Source organism: Salmo trutta, chromosome 22 (genome assembly GCF_901001165.1).
Source record: "Salmo trutta chromosome 22, fSalTru1.1, whole genome shotgun sequence".
NCBI classification, from domain to species: domain Eukaryota; kingdom Metazoa; phylum Chordata; class Actinopteri; order Salmoniformes; family Salmonidae; genus Salmo; species Salmo trutta.
Window position 1 is genome coordinate 14,521,772 of NC_042978.1, and position 9,565 is coordinate 14,531,336.

A 9,565-nucleotide genomic window follows, 5' to 3' on the forward strand; every position below is an offset into this window, starting at 1 on the left:
AGAGTCATCCAGGACTAGTGGACACTGACATCTTATTCAGGTCTGGAGATAATGGCTGCGGCTGGACAGAGAATACAGTCAGGGTGGATAAACTAATCTGAATATCAAAGTTGTGTTGTGCTGAACTAGCTTCTGAGAGAGTGGAAATGAGGCGAAGAAAAATGTGATGGAATGAGAAAACAGACAGCGAGTTTGATTTCTACTGCTTTGGTCTCCCAGAATGCCTATGATGATATCAGGGCTGAATTAAATGAAAGCTGCAGTGTATTGTAATTCCACCTTTGCAAAGAAATCAAATTTGTGATTACTTTACCTAAAACATGCCTTCTCACTTCATTGACTCAAGCAACATTATTTCCCTACAATTTATGTTGCCACATTGCATGTTTGATTGAATTACATGTCTTAGGACAGTGATTCATTCTGTCTGCCTTTCCTCTCCTAACTGCTCTTTTTATTCTTGAGTGGGCATGTTGATTACTCACACGGTGGCCTGTGTCCATGTACCGTCTACCCACTTTTCAACAGCTCGCGGGGCACTTCGCATGGTTACGCTGGCTGCTGCCGGCCTATCAGTGGAATGGCAGGCCGGATTACATCATGCATTCTTCCTGTGCTCTTAAGTGTAATACCCAGATAACCTCAGCACTACAACTCACTGTGTGCCAGAAATAAATGTGAAGGAGGAGAACACAAATAGCTCTAACGTTGTAGCTAGCTAAATATGGAAATGTTCGTCCTTTTTTGGTATGGATGAGCACAATGCATGTCATTAACTGTCGAATTGAAACATTCAACAATGGAAAATGTAGCAGTGAAGAGTGTTGCACATTTCTCTGTAACCAGGTCATGAAGCTGTGGTTAAGATGTTCCCACGCAATCATTTTCATATTCATGTGTTTCTTCATATGTCTACCATTTGTGTGTGGAGTTTTGAATAACGGTCAAGTCAGTGTGGTCATCGACTGTAAGGTGTCATGCAAACAATATAAACGCAGAGGTACTGTTTGTCACGTTGTATCATGATTGGAGACAGGCGTAGGAAGACGTAGTAGGGGGTTTTACTTTCTCCACCCAAACAAAAGAGCGAGGTGTAAACCTCGAAATAATACACCGGACGAGACCCGCAAAACAAGTGCACAATAACACGTAGCACGAAAGCCGATACAATAGCACATGTAATCACACGACCAATGTGCATGGTAACAATAACCGACAAGGACAATGGGGAACAGAGGGCACACATACTAATCAGGGGGAATGGGAACCAAGTGTGCGTAATGAGACAAGACAGTCCAGGGTTGGTGGTAATGAATCCAGTTCAGTGACACCTAGAAGGCCGGTGACATAGATCTCCGGAGCCGGTGAACGGAATGAGCAGCAGTACCGTGACACTGATCCGTGACACTGTTTCACTTTCCTGTGGGGTCTTTGAATGTGGGTAATCCCAGGACAGAGGCAAACAATTCACAGAATGTTGAATTAGAGCCTATTAATAATTAGCAATCATTCAAACATTATGTTGGCTCGGTCTCACTCATGTCTCATCCATGCTACTACTCTCATTTTCCTATGAACAAAGTGTTATATTTGCTCTCCTTCCCTTTCAATGCCCAGCCCTTGTGCAACTTGTGGCTGCTATTTATGAATGAATGTAATGAAATGATAAGCATTGTAAGTACACTTCACTTCGCATCATATTCTTCCATCATTCAAAGCCCTGGATCTTTATTTATTCCCTGTCTCAATGAACAGCAGGAGGAGGCAAATGTAACAGCAGATAACGGTGCCGGCTGGAGAGGATATAATGATTCAGCTGTAAAGTGTAGACTGATACAGTCTTTGTGTGGAGAAAGACTGTCCTCTTTCCCATAGCTTTCACTGCCATGTAGGGTGCCTACATGATGACGTGCTCCACTGATGAAGAGAACAATAAAGAAAGGGTCAGACTTGAGTTATCTGTGTTATTGTGACCTCCATGAACACAGCTCACACAGTACAATCCTAGTCATAGGGAGGGCACGGAGGGTAAATGTTATTGACGAGAAAGACTCCTGGAGGCAAATCTCTGGCCATGAGAGGTCATGGAGGCGAAACAGACACAAGGGTCCTATTTGATGTTTTTTCACAGTGTTTATCTGGGATATGGACACATGTCTTGTTTAGGTTTCCTTTGTATTTATGACACGTTTCCTATGGTCAAGAACTGCGCTGTAAAAATAAATCCTGTTGTTTTTACGATAACTTACTGGCAACCAATTACTTGTAAAAAAAATTAAATAAACTTTAGTTTAACAGTACATTACTGTACCTTTTTTTACAGTAACTTGCATGTAACTGGCTGCCAGTAAGTTATTGTAAAAACAACAGGATTTTTTACTATGTGAGTCATTCAGTACTGTAAACGTCTGGAGAGGATGACACAGTGAGGAATGTTTACAATATATCGTCAGTGCCTAGGCTTATTGGCTTATATTATGCAATAAAGATATAGAAATGCCTGAGGTTCATGTATGCTCTGCACATAAATGCTCGATAGTGAAATGTTATGAAAATGTGCCATGTGTTAGAGACAGTGACGTGAACCACCTCAAACAGCCTTATACTAGGTATAGTATCTTCACCAAGGACAATAAGAAAATGTAAGCTAATGCTCTGAGTGTTTTACCTATTGGTATCATCTGTTCTTGTAGAATTTAACTGGCATTTCTGTTTTTTGTCCGTAAGGGTATCTTATCTACACTAAACAAACATTCAGACTAACATGTTCGAAGTAGTGTGAGAGTTAAATCCCTGTTTTGTCCTTCAGCAATACACTAAGCTCTCTTTTTCCCTGTGACTCTGTAGCTTTAAATCCAGATATATCTTACTCCTATTCCCTAGGCAAACAACTTTTAGGGAGTTTTTTTACCTTAAAAGGCCATGCCGAGTTGAGCTGTGGTTTCCTGTGGGAGGGCTTTCCTCTCTCCGCCTGTGTAACTGGGCGACTTGACCTGCCCCTCCTCCCCCTTTACATCCCTCTCTCTCTGGTTCTCCCTCCCTTTCCAGCGGCAAGTCCTGGCTCCTCCACTGTGCCACTCCCTCACACACAAATACACGTTCACTTCTGGTCTCTTTCCTGTTCCAGGCAGAGTAGAGCACAATCCCCACAAAGCCAGATATACACAGCGTATGTGTGGCTCAACTGGACGGTTCTCTGTGAGCTTGTGCTGTCCCCACCACTCAAAGCTGACCTGACCTCTTACTTAACAGAGGTTAAATATACTTTAAGGCGTTCCTCCTATCTCTCATGCTGGTTACGATTTTTCACTAAATAACCCAAAAGTCAGAGCACAATGATTGCCTAATGGAGGATACTGTAGGTATGTCCAAACAATTTTACTGCCCACTACAACTACACAATCATGAGAGGCTGGGTGGGGGTGGGGTGGAAGAGACAGTGAGAAATGAAACGAGAAAGGGGAGAGAGACAGAGAACGAGAGAGCGAGAGAGAGAGAGAGAGAGAGCGAGTACTCCAAGTAGTAGGTGCTCATTGAAACATTAAATCATCCTCAGCGCGTAACATCCTCTGTGAGAAGCATCCTGATTCCTCCTCAGACCAGACAATAATACATGACTCAGTCAGCTCATGTCCTTATAAGGTATACTTCCACATGCTGAAGATGACTCCTGCTTTACTGAGTACTGTGGAGAATTGCTACAGGTGTTGGTGTGTCATTACTCATCACTAGGTTGGATATGAGTACTTTATCATCCCTGTTGAGGAAATTAACAAGTGTGTTGTGACACAGAAACATAGCCTTCTGAAAACAGTAGTCATACAATAAATAGTGTATTATCACATTTGAGTACTATAAATGATTGGAATAGACCTGCATTCATGATACAACATAAATAAGGGAGAGATTAATAGTTAAACTCTCCTCATCTAGGCTCAAAATCAAATCAAATTGTATTGGTCATATACACATGACTGGCAGATGTTAATGCGAGTGTAGCGAAATGCTTGTGCTTCTAGTTTCGACTATGCAGTAATATCTAACAAGTAATCTAACAGATTCACAACAACTACCTTATACACACAAATACACACCATGTAAAGGGATGAATAGGATATGTAAACAAATATATATATATATATGAGCGATGGCGTGCGGCATAGGCAAGAAGCAATAGATGGTATAGAATACAGTCTATACATATGAGATAAGTAATGTAGGATATGTAAACATTATTAAAGTGGCGTTATTTAAAGTGACTAGTGATATCTTTATTAAATCCATTTATTAAAGTGACCAGTGATTTGAGTCTGTATGTTGGCAGCAGCCTCTCTATAGTGATGTGATGGCTGTTTAACAGTCTGATGGCCTTGAGATAGAAGCTGTTTTTCAGTCTCTCGGTCCCAGCTTTGATGCACCTGTACTGACCTCGGCTTCTAGATGATAGTGGGATGAACAGGCAGTGCCTCGGGTGGTTGTTGTCCTTGATGATCTTTTGGCCTTCCTGTGACATCGGGTGCTGTAGCTGTCCTGGAGGGCCTGTGTAGTAGTTAGTTTGCCCCCGGTGATGCGTTGTGCAGACCGCACTAACCTCTTGAGAGCCTTGCGGTTGAGGGTGGTGCAATTGCCGTACCAGGCAGTGATACAGCCCGACAGGATGCTCTCAATTGTGCATCTGTAAAAGTTTGTGAGTGTTTTGATGACAAGCCACATTTCTTCAGCCTCCTGAGCCTTCTTCACCACGCTGTCTGTGTGGGTGGACCATTTCAGTTTGTCCGTGATGTGTACGGCAAGGAACTTAAAACTTTCCACCCTCTCCACTACTGTCCCATCGATGTGGATGGGGGGGTGGTCCCTCTGCTGTTTCCTGTAGTCCACGATCATCTCCTTTGTTTTGTTGACGTTGAGTGAGAGGTTATTTTCCTGGCACCACACGCAGAGGGCCCTCACCTCCTCCCTGTAGGCCGTCTCGTTGTTGTTGGTAATCAGGCCTACCACTGTAGTGTCGTCTGCAAACTTGATGATTGAGTTGGAGACGTCCATAGCCACGCAGTCATGGGTGAACAGGGATTACAGGAGAGGGCTGAGAACGCAGCCTTGTGGGGGCCCTCTGTTGAAGATCAGTGGGGTGGAGATGTTGTTTCCTACCTTCACCACCTGGGGAAGGTAGGAATCTCGCTCTAGTCTCTTGCTCTCTCCTGTGATGTCAATGCTTCACGAGTGAGTGATCAGATGACTGTTTGTGTGCCTCCTTCTCATTATCACCCCATCTAAACTTGTACCACAGGTTTCTGCCCCAGTGTGCCTCAGGACAATTCTCAATTAACTATCTGGATTATTGTGTACTGATTAGAACAAATCAAAGAACATGTGGTCATGGAATAAACCTGCTGTACTTGTCCTTGTTATTTTGCTTCATAGAAACGATTGGCCATAGGCCTACAGCCCATCTGGTTTCCAATGGGAAGTGTGCATTGTGAGGCAGTATAATGTGATGGTGATGTATTGATATGGGATCCCACAGTCGTCACATGGTGACATATACAGGGACAGGCTTTGTCCCCGAATAACTGAGAGGCGAGCAAAGGTTGAGTCACACAGGTGTGTGTCTGTATACGAGTGAGCGTCAGTGTTAATGTGTATGCTTGTATGCGTCTATGTACTGTCTGTGTTATTCTGCAAGCGTACCATGGTACAAAACGTGGTCCTCATGCCCAAGGGGACGTTCAGAGGTGAGCTCACGTCTGATTGGCTAAATGTGATCCAAACATCTGTGCATGGCCGGGGGGGGTTGCATGACGTCATTCCAACAGGCACGAAGGCCGCAATGATAATCAGGGGAACATGTGCCCTTCTCACACAGGTGAGTGTGTGTGTGAGCGTGTTTGTGTGTGTGTTACAGAGGAGGAGGAGAACGTCATCATCACAGCTGGTAACAGAGACCAGGTGGTGCGGTGTCTAGGATGAGTCATAGTCAGAGCGTCTGAGACGGATTACAAGGTGATGGATGGAGCTGGAGGTGTACTTCTGGCCTGATTTCATTTCTTTGACTGGGAAAGAGTGAAAGTCATGACTACATGCTTTTGTTTTACCGTAGTGATAAGGAATCAAATTGAGAACGAATGACTGCTTGAACAATTGAGAGAAGTGTAACTACATTGTAATTGATGGTTGAAGCCATTAATAGTGGTGATTAACATGTTTACATAAAATATAATAGGTACGGTAGGAATAGGATTCCTTTCCTCTTAAGAGAGAAGATCAGCAGATATAAATTATTTAAAAAATGACGTTTAAGAGTTGTTGAGTCTGTGCAGATTCCTAATCCATGCCAGAATTAATATCCATCAATTCCATTATAACTCTCCCCTTTCCTTAACCCTCTCATATGTTCCGCCTTACATACTTCAGACCAGTATAATTCATGGTTATAAATCAAAACTGTACACTTATACTAGCCATTCAAACTCCGTTAGCAACATATTTAATATTGGTCAAATTTATTTTGAAGCATTTCTGTGGCTTCTCTTCTGAAACAGAATGTGGGCCTGGAAATGTGGTAGAGAATATTAAAAGCACTAAATTATGCTCCAGAGTTTCTGTCTCAGAGGCTGAGAGAGGGAACATGCTGAAATATTCAGAAGCATTTCTGATCTCTGGATCCAGAGTGTTCTGAGGACCCATCAACCTATGTGGTGCCAGCTCCATAGAGTCCATCCAGTTGCCTGTCTGAATTCAGGCCTATTCCTAAAGAGGAGACATTTACATTTAGCAGACACTCTTATCCAGAGCAACTAGGGTTAAGTGCCTCGCTCAAGGGCACATGTTTTATCTAGTCGGCTCAGAGGATTTGAACCAGCAACCTGTTGGTTACTGGCCCAATGTTCTTAACCACTAGGCTACCTGCTGTCCCAAAGACAGAAATTGAAGGGACAGAGGAAGCCAATCGTAACACATATTTCAATAACTATCATACGTGATCCTTCTGGTTCTCAACCCACATTCAGAAATGGGCTCCGTATTTGGGAAATTCCAGTGGCATCCATCCATGCAGAAATGCAATGTGAACAAAATAGCAGTGCAATGTCTTATTCTCAAAGGGAGAAAACGCCACAACAAAGAATCATGAAAACACTAGAAAAACAAGTAAATGTTCCTTTTTGGATTTGGATTCCTCATGTCTCATTCCTTAGTGGATGAGATTTGTTATAATAACACCCTCTGACCATCTTAGGGGGATACTTTAATCACACTGGCTTACAGTTCTTACATACAATACAAATGTGCTGTTCTCTTTAAAGCCATATTATCATCATATTAACCTATCATCAAATGATCTTTGCCACGTATCAAATGCTTATGGACTTAGCAGGCTTTATCTGAACTACTTATGGCCCTACAATAAAGCTGTTAGCCTGGGTTAACGAGTGGGCTGGATGGTACATGGTGTGACATTTTTCCCTTCAGTGAGCTTTTCCTGGCCAACTGCCTTGGTACCGCTCAAGGGGAAATATGTATGACGGGTAGGGTTGCAAAAACTTCCCGGGAACTTTCAATAAATTCCCTGGTTTTCCCGAAATCCCAGTTGGAGGATGATAGGACCCTAATGATGGGACTATGGCAGCTTTGCACCTCAGTGTCACCCAAGTCATAGCAGCTGATGTGTCTGTAAACAATGCTGTTCCATGAATCAGGTGAGTTGGTGCGGATAGGATGCCTTTGCCACTGACAACCCTAACATCTAACAGTGAACAGTGTTTTAAACTGTTTTAACAGTGCACAGTGTTTTAAATCAGATCAGGATCCTTGCTGGAAACTACGTGTAGGGCCAATCAATAAAGGTTGCCAAGAGGCCTCTTCCGACCCCTCTAAAACATTTACTATTGTGTAACATCCAACCAGTTGGAATATGAGTTTTTTTTTCTTCCAGATCTTCAGGAATGAATAACGTACAGCTATGCTGTCTATACAGAAGGAGAGTGTGTACGGAAGAGACTTAACGAGTTTATAAAATCCCAGATATATTTTGTCTATGTGTTTTGCTTTAGATAAACATGCCAAGGAGAATATACACAGTGTTAACACCGCTATTAGCTTAAAAATAACATTGTAATTAGTTGCGTAGGCTGTTGTTGTAGTGCTTTACCACAGCTAGACAGTTGTGGTGCAGCTGCTATGCTACTAAGCTGTGAACAGACAGACAGGCTGCAGGTCCAGGTTTAGGGGGGTACACCCCTACCCCCTGCACATCTCTCCACATACACCCCTATGAGAGAGAACCTCTCCACAGTTCTACCATTGTTCACAATGCCCTGGCTCTCTGTGAATTTTCACCCCTCACTCATCAAACTCAAATATCAGGTTTACAGAAATCTGGGCAAAACTGTACCTTTCAGAGGTGGGTGTTTGGTAACAAAATGCAGAATTTTGCCTTCTATTTAATACTACAGTAGATGTATGTCAATCCTTAATTAGAATCATGTTTATCTTCCTGTTTTGATGGCAGCCATTATTCTCCATCAGGGTTGGGGAGTGACTGATTACATGTACTTTTTGGATTACTTTTAAATTTAGAAAGAATGAAAAAGTACAATATGATACCTTTCTGTTTTCTCAATTACATTAAATTCAGCATTGAAAAAAGGCACAAGTTTAAGTGTGTTCCACCTGAGCGAGTCTGAACACAAGTCAGAGACCACATGATGACAGATCAAATCTATTTGATGGATCCTTTTTGTCTTCTAATGGAAAGTAATCTAACAGTAACTGAAAGTAATCCGATTACGTTACTGAGTTTTGGTCATCCAAAAATTATGTTACTGATTACATTTTTGGACAAGAAACTAGTAAATGTAATGGATTACATTTAGAAGGTAACCTATCGAACCCTGTACTCCATTCTCTCCCATCAACAGGACATCTGATCCCCTCATCCAAACCTCAAAACCCTGCCATTCCCACTAATATCAGCTTGTTGAGGGGAAACTACGTCAATGCAACCTCATTATATCTGTCCTTTGATGTATCTGGAGCTGCTAAGCATCCTGTATTAGTGGCTTAGATGGCCCGTCCAACAATAGCCTACAGACATCTTCACTAAGCAATCACAACTTGATAACTCTCTCTCTTTCTTTCACTCTCTTTCTCTCGATCTCTCTCTCGCTCTGGCTCACTCATAACAGGGCCCAAACCTATTCTTGAGCAGGACAAGAGGTGTGTTAAGCCTTGTACTGTATGTCAACACTTCCATCCACAGGGTTAAATGTGGAAACAGGCCTTGTGTTTCTCTCTCCTGTCTGATCGGTCTTTTTTTCCAGTGAAAACATAGCAACCCAAATAAGGAGATTGGCTGAGGGCTGCTGTGTGAGTGAGTGTGTACAGCGGGCCAAGACATTCTTTAGCAAGGCCTTGTATGAGTGGTTCGAGTGGGGGGGTGGGGGGGGGGGTGTCTGGTGAGGTGAGGGGGACAGTGTGGTGAGTGCAGGGCGGGAGGGATGGAGGATGGAGAGGAGAGGGGGTCATCGGAGATTACACTCAGGTTTAGTTGGGCTTTTAAAGTATTGAC